Genomic DNA, 12,020 nt, shown 5'->3' with positions numbered 1-12,020 from the left:
TTTTTAATCCTTATCATAGAACATGCATGCAAAATTATAATTTACTTCTGTAATGGTGGAATAATAACTTTGAAGTGACACTAGAAAGTCATTGAATGTTAGAGTTGAAAGGAAAATCAGAGAAGTATTCATCCATCATTTTACATGAGAATATTTCCCCCAGGGAGGAAACTCAAATTTCCCAAGGTCGTAGATACTGACAAAATTGAGATAATTGGTAACAGTAACACATATCATTTATTGAGTACTTAGTATGTATCTCCCACCGTGCTTTACATCCATTATTGCACTTGATAATCACTGAACAAGTATGTGAGTTGGGCATTATGATTACTCCTTGTTTTTCAAATGAGGAGATAGTTTAGAAATGTTAAGAAATATGAAGTGGGGCCCACAGTCACATGGTCAAATCAGGCTTAAAATCAAGCCATTTGACTTTAGAACAGTGCTTCTCAAACCTTAACACGCACACAACTCACTTGAAGATTTTGTTAAAACACCTGGCCCTCGCCTCAGAAAGTCTGATATAATTGGTATGGGGTAGCCCTCTAGTGTCAGAGAGTCTCTTCCAGGGGATTCTAAATGTGCACACCTGGTTACAACCTCTACTTTGCGCACGTATGGCTAAGTTCCTTTTATGTATCCCTTATCCTTTAGAAAAAGCAATGAGAATTAGGTCGTGACTCAAATTATAAAGTACATAGTCTTCTTGTCCTTAATATGGGATTTGATTTTTAGTAAGCAGGAAAAACTGAAAAAGAGCAGTGATATTTGGTGGGGTGGGGGGGAAGGTGTCCTTAAAAAGATGTTACAGTTGGGCTTCCCTGGTGGCGCAGTGGTTGAGAGCCCACCTGCCAATGCGGGGGACATGGGTTCGTGCCCTGGTCTGGGAAGATCCCACATGCCGCAGAGCGGCTGGGCCCATGAGCCATAGCCGCTGCACGTCCAGAGCCTGTGCTCCGCAACAGGAGAGGCCACAACAGTGAGAGGCCCGCGTACCGCAAAAAAAAAAAAAAAAAAATGTTATAATTAGGGTAAAATGGGAAGCTCACTTGGGAAAATGAATGCCAACATGGCAATGTTACAAACCAAAATAATACCAGTAACACTAACACAATGTTCCAATTGTTTTACACTAAACTGTAATATTTCTCTTACTACAGTGGAGATTGGCTTAATCTTCCCAATTAATTTCCTCTTTGTGATAGAATTAAACATTCAAGACCTTTGCCATATGGATTTCCAGCACCTCCCACCAGAGTAGGCAAAGAATATCTCCTGCCTACTAATGTTGGCTTAGTATCTGATTTTCTTTAGCTGATGAACTTTAGTGAATATGCTGATGCTGCCAAGGCTTTAAGAGAACGTGCAGGGTTCAGACTGGCCTTCTGTGCTTCTGCCATCAATTCTGAGATTTTGTGTGATACTGGCACCAGAATGAGAGACACGTGGAACAGACCTGAATCCAATCTCTAACCTGTCCCATGCAAGTCCAGCAGAGTCACAGCTGATCCACAAGCTGTGAAGGAGAAATAGATGCTTACCCGTGTAAGCCACTATGTGCTGGAGGTTTTTGTTGTTGTTGTTGTTATTCAGTATTAAAAAAAAAAAAAAAAAAGACTTGACTAATACAATTATATTTAAACAAAAACATCCTGCATGACCTGTTGATTATTCTTTTCACTGACCAGCATCTGAAATGCTCCATACCTTCCTAATGTTTCTGGAATTCCTGAATTAATTCCAGGGTAAGACAGCTATCTGACTACGAAAGTAAAAAGAGGCCTCTAGGGTATGGGCAGGTGACCAGGGTCAGCATTCAGCCACACCCATTTAGTTATTTATATCTCATAGTGAAACAAAAGAGATTGTGGCAAATTATTTTTCTAGGGGAGAGCAGAGGAGAGATGTAAGTGGTGGCATCACATTCTAGTGATGGAAGTGGTACAAGCTGTGAGCACCATATTCATGATGTAACATGATGTCTGCACTGGGCTGGGTGGCTTCTGGGGCTCTACCTTGTCTGGCCTCAGGCTGCCTCTCCTTCCATTTTCTCCTGCTTGTTTTTCATGCCTCATTTTGAATCTTTCTAGCTCTTCTCTAAGCTGATGAGGGTCTTCCAATAAATATGATTTTTCCTTAAATCTACCAGGGCGATGTTTCTCATCTCCAACTAAAACGTCTTCATGTCCCATTTGCCTTTGTGCATTTAATTCTTAAGTATTTAGCTGGTACCTGTTATGTATCAGGGACTGTACTAGACTCTAGAGATAAAAAGAAGAGTGAGGTCCCATTGCTCTCAAAGGATATATATGTCTACCTACAGTGGATTCTTGTTATTTACTGTAGTTATGTTCTAGAAAATCACTGAAAACCATGAATTAGTGAATACTGAACCTTGCTCTTAGAAGAAATACAGGGTTAGGTTTTTAAAAGCCTGTGGTCACAGTTTCATCAGATGATCAGCACATAATCTTCTTTTATGTGTGTATGATTAAACACACCTTATTAAATCTTACTTAGTAAATACTGTTTATTCATTAACATTTAACTCATGGCCAACAGCACTATAACTCATGCCTGAACAAAGCTTATGTAACTCCTATGCTTTCTCTGTAAGGCACAGCACAGCCTTCTTCTGCTTGGGAGCACTAGCCAGCGCCTCAGGCCTACACTTAGGGGCCATTTTAAACAGTAAAATCCCCAAGAAAAAAAATCACAATAATGTGAAAAGAGAGCACTAAATATAGTCTGAAAGGGATACTTGTTTACAGTATGAGACTTGAAACAAGAAAGTAGACTATTACCTTTTCTACCTCAGCTGGGAACATGTGTGTTGGGTGACTCAAAAATTTCTCCCTTCTGTGCATGTCTGCTAATGACCAGGAAAGTACAGTGAGTATATCGATTTGGGGGTGAAAATAAATTTTAGCATATAGGTGAATTCACAAATATGGAATCTGTGAGTAATGAGGATTAACTATATACATATAGATTAGAGACAGAGTTAGAGATAGAGGTATGCAGATATGTTTGTATATAAATAAATTACTATGTATGTTATGTTTTTAGTAGAGAAATACAAGATGTAAGGTGTGTGAGAAGTGGATAGGGAATGCAAGGACAGTAAAGGAAGGAAAGCACTGTGCTTGGTGATCAGAATAAGGATGACAAGATAACACATCATATTTGAGGTGCCCTTTGGAAATGAACAAGAGGTAGGCTTTTTAGTTAAAGGAAAAGCCTACACAATGTCCCACACACAACTTTGCATCACAAACCTTTCTGGAAATAACAGACTGTGAATTAGGAAAAAGGGAATTTGAGGGAGTTGGAAAGAAACATTGAGTTCTGAGAATAAATTTATATCACACTGATGTGTCTAGTTTATAGAGTAGGTCATGTTCAGATTTGAGCTTTGCAAAGATAACTTCCATGATAATGTAGTGGTTAGACTGACAAGGAATGAGGCTGGGGATGGGAATTCCAGATGGGAGTGACTCATAAAAATCAGGTTAATGGCATGAAGCTGAACTAAGACTGGGAGAAGAGCAGTAGGCAAAAGATTCAAATCCACAGGATTTAAGGAGAAATCAACTATTATAAAATGGGAAGAAGAAAAGATTAGGGGATAAATAAATTTAGTTATTACTTGGGAAGACTTCCACAGAGCCTGGGCACACAATGGGTAGGCAGTTTTGCTAGTAAAAAACCTGCGCCTGGTTTTGTACATGCTGAGATAGAACTGACGGTGAGATGGCCAAGTAAAGTATCTCAGTCATTAAGAAAAGTAAAAAATATTATTGTTCAGCATAATTTTCTGATCTCTTGGTTCCTTTATTATCAGAAATAGAAACAATGAAAAGATATTTAATAAATGCTGTCTTGATGATAAATTTGCTATAAAAAGAATTCCCATAATTCTCCTAACTCTGAGTTTGGGGGACTGATCAAACAGCACTTTGTAGACCATTGAAAAGGATGTTGATTCTGACACTGAATGAAATGATGTGCCATTGAAATGTTTTGAGCAGAGAAGGGACACAGTATGACATCATTTAGAAAAGTAAACGGGGCAGCTGGACTGAGAACAGACTATAGAGGAACAATGGTGAAAGGTGGGGAACTCTGAGGTAATTGCAATAAACTTTACTTCCTAAAAAACTTTAACCACTTTTCATTAAAGCATAAAATGGTTACATTCTGCCAACTGATAGAAAAAAGATTGTAAGTAACTATCAAAGATGTAGAAGACCCTGTTCTTCTAAACCTGAGGAGACTGCACACACATAAGTAAATAAATTAAGGGCGAGGAAGACGCTTTGGCTTCAGGAAGGAGTTAAGTAGAGATTGATTGTAAAAACAGTCAATTTCAAGGTTTCAAAATGCCCCCACCCAGTTTTATTGAGATAAAATTACCACATAGTATTGTATTTGTTTAAGGTGTACCACATAATGATTTAATATATGTATGTATATTAAAATGGTTACCACATTAAGCTTCATTAACACCCATCACCTCACATACTTATAATTTTTTTTCTTATGATGAGGACTTTTAAGATTTACTCTCTTAAAGCAACTCTCAGATATACAATACAGTACAGTTAACTACAGTCACCACGCTGTATGTTACATCCCCACAGCTTCCTCATTTTATGGGTGATTCCATATTTTAATCAATCCTCTAGAAATAAAGTATGGCCGTGAAGAGAGAATATAGAAAAGTGGCTTAGAGTTTGAATTTTTGAATAACTGTGTCCAAAGCGTGGCTCTAATATCACTAGCTATTTGACTCTGTGCAGGTTATTTGATTCCTCTATAACTCAGTTTCTTACCTGCGAGTCAAATAGAGAAAATAATAGTGCAATCTCACATTTCTTGGGTGATTGGATGAGATGATTATTATAAAATCCTTGGCATGCTGGAGCTACTCAATAAATTAGTATTGATGTTATTAGCAATAGTGGTGGTAGTAGTAGCTGCACTAAGTACTTTCCAAAACAAACTTCTCAATTCCTCCAAGGAATATATATTCCCAACAATGTCCAAGAACATCTACAAAGCTCTCTTAGACTGAGAAGATGACAGGCATGGATTCTCCTGGTGGTCATTATTAATATTTATCAACTTTCAAGTATGGATTTCCTGCATTATTTATTTCTACCTATATTTTCATAAAGGTGACATTTGCTTTAGAAACACAGGACTAAAATAGTGTTGGAAATAATTACCGCGTATTAAATAAAAATTGAAACATTCAAACCAATTCTTTTTCACTTAGGGGTAGCATATTCCATTTTCTAAGCATTCTAAAGTGATATGTTTGATTTTGTCAAACCTCTGCCATTTCCCACATGTGCTATATAGACTTGTTATCTTGGAAGTGATTACTCATACTTATTTTTTGGAAGCAGGTATCTAAACCTATAATCCAGTAGGTATGACATGCTTAGCTTTACAAATGTCCCAAAACCTAGAATCTCCCTCTATTCCTGCACTGAGAAACTAGAGAAAGTAGGAAATGAGAATGAATTTTGTGTTTACCCATTTGGTGTCTAGATAGACTTACTATTGGGATATGTGACAGTCTACCTAAGTCATATGGTCAATAGAAGTTGGAGTTGATAATAAGTAATAAGGCAGAGCTCACTTTTGATCTCCTTTGCCTAACAGGAAATGCAGCGTAGGAATAAATCCAGGAAGGAGTGCTGAAATTAAAAGGCTGGAGTACCCAGTTCTATCACCCTATCTGGACTATGATAAAGCTGTAGCAGCATTTTTTGGGTAGAGATCTGAGGGAATAGTTAAAATAACAAGCAATAGTAGGTGCAGTGAATCATAAACCCCAGTCCAATGGAACACACAGCTGCCACTATTTTTACACAGAGTTCTCCAATTAAGGAAAGAAAACTTCATTATATTTTAATACATTTTTGAATGGTCTTTAAAAGAATTTCAAGGAAAAGTTAAATATACCAAAGCATCCATGGTTCAAAAAAGATAAGAACTTGCCTTTTTCCCTTGCTCATTTTAGGAAGATATTAAGAACAAGAGGACTTTAATAAGCAATATTTGTTTATGATCATAAAACTATATAGTATAAGCCAAAGTAAAGTAGTAGCTCTTATCATGAGAAACATGGACTGGGGTGGGGTTGGAGGATTGACCACATAGTGGCATAGCATGAAATTAACTCTTCATGATAATAATAGTGTAATGCTGACATTAATAGGAAGAAGAAAGCTATGTATGGGCTTGACCACTGTGGCTACACTGAGATGAAATGGGCTATAAAATGTTTGCTATTGTTTTGAAATGGGATAACAGCATACATTTAAATTATGCTCTCATCGAAATTGCACTGTAAACCACAGTGACCTATTTTTATGTCTTTTAATGATAAGATTTTGCGTTTTTTATTAAAAAACTGAATGCTTTCAGTTTAGTGGCATGATTGAAGGTACAGGACTCAGTACTAGTATATATAAAGTGCTCAGTACATTGGCTGTTAATGTGAAGATTTTAATGTGGTTGGGACCTCTTCAGCTCAGCCTAGGACACTTAGAAATCATGAGATGAGCTAGGTTTTTACACAACACCCACACCTAACTTCCTCCTTCCAGGAAGTGAGATGGAAAAAAAGCGAGGTTGTGGGTACACAGTAAGTATACAGTTTCCTCTGTGTTCATGATAATCAACCATGACATTCCTTACGTGTAAATAGCACCTTAATCTTAGAATTAGTCGCATATCTGCTTTCATGGAGCCACTACTAACCAACTGACTGGAGGTATCATGCTGAATAAAATCCATTTTCCATCCTTTGGCTAGATAGAGGAATGGAGAAAAACATCTACAGAGGGATATGTTTAAACATGTAATACGTTTCATTCTAAAGGTATACTAAGTATTAGATGCCTGATTCTGCTCTGTATTATAGACTTAACCATCACTGGAAGCTCTAAGCAAATATAAGCTTTATTTATTTTTAACATCTTTATTGGAGTATAATTGCTTTACAATGTTGTGTTAGTTTCTGCTGTATAACAAAGTGAATCAGCTATACTTACACATATATTCCCATATCCCCTCCCTCTTGCATCTCCCTTACTACCCTCCCTAGCCCACCCCTCTAGGATAAGCTTTATTTTTGAAGGGGCAAAGGATCCTATAAGTTCAACAAAACTGATGCCTACTCTCCTTTGTGCTCCACTGTAACCAATCAAATTAACATTTATATCACATGCATACATCATGTGAACGAATTTCACTGGGCTAATTATCTTGCTCTCATGCCCCCCTAACATAAGGACTTTTCTTATAATGGCATTTTAACTGCTTATGTAATTGTCTATCTCTTCTACCATACTGTAGGCACTCTTCCTAGAGCCTGGAATAATGATTAGAAAATAGTAAGCACGGGCTCCCCTGGTGGCGCAGTAGTTGAGAGTCCACCTGCCAATGCAGGGGATGTGGGTTCGTGCCTGGGTCTGGGAAGATCCCACATGCCGCGGAGCAGCTGGGCCCGTGAGCCATGGCCGCTGAGCCTGCGCATCCGGAGCCTGTGCTCCGCAACGGGAGAGGCCACAACAGTGGGAGGCCTGCCTACCACACAAAAAAAAAATAAAAAAAATAGTAAGCACTAAATACAACTTGTTGAAAGGAGGAAGAACTGGTCTGAAGTCCAGAAAAATGCCTTTGACATTCCTATGTGTACTATTTTCTATGTTACATATAAAACCTGGGGAAACTCTTATTTATGTGTTGATGTTGACTGTTTTTCAACTGTAGCTTTTATAGATGTCTATCCTTAGAATGACAATAACACTACTCTACACCCACTAGGATGGCTATTATAAAAACAACAACAACCCCCAAACACACACACAAAATGGAAAATAACAAGAGTTGTAAAGGATCTGGGGAAACTGGAAATCTTGTGCATTGCTGGTGGGAATGGTATAGCTTCTGTGTGGTATGGCAGTTCTTCAAAAATTTAAAAACAAAATCACCATATGGCCCAGCAATTCCACTTCTGGGTATACATCCAAAAGAACTGGAAGCAGGAACTCAAACAGGTATTTGTACACCCAAGTTCATAGGAGAATTATTCACAAAAGCCAAAAAGCGGAAACTACCCAAGTGTTCATTGATAGGTGAATGGATAAACAAAGTGTGGTACATACACACAATGGAATATTATCTAGCCTTATAAAAGAAGGAAATTCTGACACATGGTACAACATGGATTGACCTTGAGGCCATTACGCTAAACAAAATCATCCAGTTACAAAAGGAAAAGTATTGTATGATTCTACTCATAAGAAGTACGTAGAGTAGTCAGATTCACAGAGACAGAAATTAGAATAGTGATTGCCACAGGTAAGGGCAAAGGGGAAATGGGCAATTATTGTTTAATTGGTATAGAATTTCACTTTGGAAACATGAAAAAGCTCTGGAGCTGGATGCTGGTGATGGTTGCCCAATAACCTGAACGTGCTTAGCGGTGTTGAAGTGTACACTTACAAATTGTTAAAATGGTAAAATTTATGTTATATATATATTTCACCACAATTAAAAAGTTTAAAAAATATATCACATAAAAGGACAATAATAATGAATATGGTACAACTAAAATTTCAGCTCTCTCAGTTGACTCAGGCTATTTGAAGGAAGGTATCTGCAGGTATCCATCCCTAGTACTGAACTTGGCGGGATTCTCTGCATGTTAGCCACATAATAAATAACAATGAAATGATCAACTTATTAATAAAATTTTTCCAGTACATGGACGGAGATGTCTTGAACTCATCTTTGATGAGGTTATTTTACAAACAGGCATTGCAGAAATTGTTGTGGAATGAAATTACAGTAAAGCAGATCAGGGAGAGTCAAAGCGTTTCTAAATCAGTTCTGTCTCTACTATCTTGAATATTCATATATTCATTGTGTTCTCCACGTTGTTGATCATATCTTAGTGCTGACACGCTATCATTAGGTTGCTCAAGAAGAAAAGCTTAATAACTCTGAAATGTGAAGCTTAAGTTTCTCCATTTTCCACATGATACAATTTCCTGAATTATTTAAACATAAGCCAAGACAGTTTAGGGAATTATTTGAAATAAATATTGAGAAAGAGATTTTATTTAAATGAGTTAATCCTCCCAGAAATGGATAGCAACCAGATATTTAACAACTACATATCCAGTTAAATCACATTCAGAAACTGCTGGAAATATAGACTAGACAACTTCCTTAATTTAGAGGACAGTGTAATACTTAAGGCTTTAATCCCCTTATGATAGATAATGGATTTGGACTTTGGCACAGTTTTCATGATAAAACCCTTGCTCTTATTAAGATGCTTTGTACATGAGTCAGTAAAAGTCATTTGTAAATCAACTAAATTCACTACAATAGTCCTCTAGTCTTTTCTTCTTGAGGAAACATGAGTAATGACATTTTTACACCTGATATGACTATTTTTTTTGCTTTATCTGTTGCTTGGAAACATTTTCTAAGACTGATTTAAAAATTAAAAAAAAAAAAAAAAAAAAAGGAGTGGCTCCATTAACATAGAAGATGAGAAATGCCCTTATTGTAAAATTTCTGTAAATTTGCTTTCAGTGCTAAAGAAGAAGAAGAAAAAAAAACCAAAAACATATCATATGGCAGTCAGACTAGCACATAGAAACCATATGGCTTGGGCTGTTTTACTAAATGGAATGGGGATAATAAATTTTTATTGACATATGTCATGTAAAAGTTATGAAGCATTCTCCATCAAGGGCTCAGAAAATTAAACTAAAATCTTATATTTTATCCCCATGCCAGTAGATGATATAAGCCTCAGTAGTAAAAAAAAGTCCATGAACAGATTTCCATTTAAATTCCTCACTGTATGAAAATAAAAATCATGGAAAAAATACAGTCTATTAAATGATTTGTCATCAAAAATGCTGTAGTAAATCTTATATATACTTACATGACTTAATAAATCTTTACCCTAAAGTAAACAACTTGTAGAACTAAAACTCCTCTGTGAAAAGAGTACATTAATTTATTGACATCACACATTAATTTATTGAATCACATAATACCCACATAAGCGGAATATAAGTTGCCTTTTAATAATCTATAGTCTAAGAGATTTTAGGAAAGCAAAAAGAAAAAAATACTTATTTCTAGAGATCAAGTTGGCAAATATAGCTGTAAATATATTTTATTCCTTGGGAGCGTACGTTTTGAGAAAATATAAACAAAGCTTCAGCTTGAGAAAGTGCCTATTGGATTATTGAACTAAATAACCCACGTACTTTTCAATAAACATAGCAGAACTTGCCAGAGTACTACACAGAGTCTTGCTTGCAGTCACTTTTGCATTTGGCTATTGAACAACCTTCAAGAGCACATGAATATGAGCTTTTTTCTTTTAGTTTTAATTTTTGAAACTTTAGATATCCAAGAGTATATTTATGAAGAGTAATTATTTTCTTTGGGCTCTGATTCATGAAAGCCACTTTACCCAGTGATTTATTTTCAGAATAAAAGTAGTATCATTGTTGTTTTATTATAAGAGACAATATGCTTATAAAAGTCAGACCAACTCAGAGGAGTATAAAGGAAAATGTGACAATTATTTGTATGCCATAATTCAGAGATCCCCATTAATATTAACATTTCAGGGCATATGCTTCCAAACTTACTTCTATGCATAACTGTGCAAACATATACATGCATAAAATATACATTTACTTTAACAAGGATGGGATTGTATAACACTGTGGCTTTGTACTCTATTTTTTAACCTTTACATTTTTGGCATAATCCTTACCAATAAAGGCTCTTTGTCAAATTTTCAATTAGCTGCTTTATATTACATTATAGATGTGTGTGTATGATTATTTAATTATATAATTTATATATAATCATTTACAATGATTAAAATATACACTATATATAACATATTTTACAATAATACATATTATTCTATTTATTATGATCTATAATTATTTCATCATGATTTATTTAAGCAGTCACCCACTGATAGGTAGGCTTGTTTTTCACTTAATAAAATACAAGTATAGAGGACATTTTTTTATTCATGTCTTTCAGAAATTGAAAGAGCAAGTAGATAAAAAAGCAAGAGCACACATATATGATTATATATATGAAACGTATATATATGAGATTATATAATGATTTGGATAATAGAATCTACCTTGATGTTTTATATCCATTAACACACACACAAATACACACTCATGTTGTTATTCCCTGAAGAGGATATATATTGCTCATTTATGCCCATCAAACAAAGGAAAATAAATCAGTAATGAAATAATGTCACGTATTTGGCTGCAAAGAAAAACTCTGCAAAGTAGAAATTTTATACGAAAAAAAATCTGCTTATGTGCCTTATACAAAATTAGCAATCTAAAACAGAATAACCCTCATTTCAAAGAACAAATAAAAATGCAAGTAGTGCTCTTTGCAGACTCAGAAACAAAATACTCATATCAAAATCTATAGAGGCATAAACAGCTCTCCTTGGAGGAAAATATATAGCTTTAAATATTTTATCATAAAAAAGGAGAATTAAGTAGTTACCTAAAAAAAAAAAGATTTTTGTGATTTCTTCAGGGTTAACAAAATGAAATCTTAACTTTTCAGATTCAAAATTCTACCTTTACACAAATCACACTTGGAACTATGTACTTTCTTATTTTCCCCTTTCCCGTTTTCTCTTCACACATCTCAGTTTCCACTTCCTGTGTCAGTATTTACCAGTAAAATGAACTTCCGACACCATTATTCCATTTCTAAGTTCCACACCCTATCATTGCTAATCTGCTGATGCAGAGACTGTCCTGGATCAACTAGGCAGACCAAATGTAATCACAATGATCCTTAAAAGAGTTACAGGAAGATGTGAGTGTGGGGAACCAAGGAGTTGGCAGCTTGAGACGGACTGAGACTGATGTTACCGGCTTTGAAGATGGAGCAAGAGAGGCCAC

Source organism: Grampus griseus, assembly GCF_964374135.1.
Source record: "Grampus griseus genome assembly, chromosome: 10".
Classification (NCBI taxonomy): Eukaryota; Metazoa; Chordata; class Mammalia; order Artiodactyla; family Delphinidae; genus Grampus; species Grampus griseus.
Note: the sequence above shows the minus strand (reverse complement) of the source record.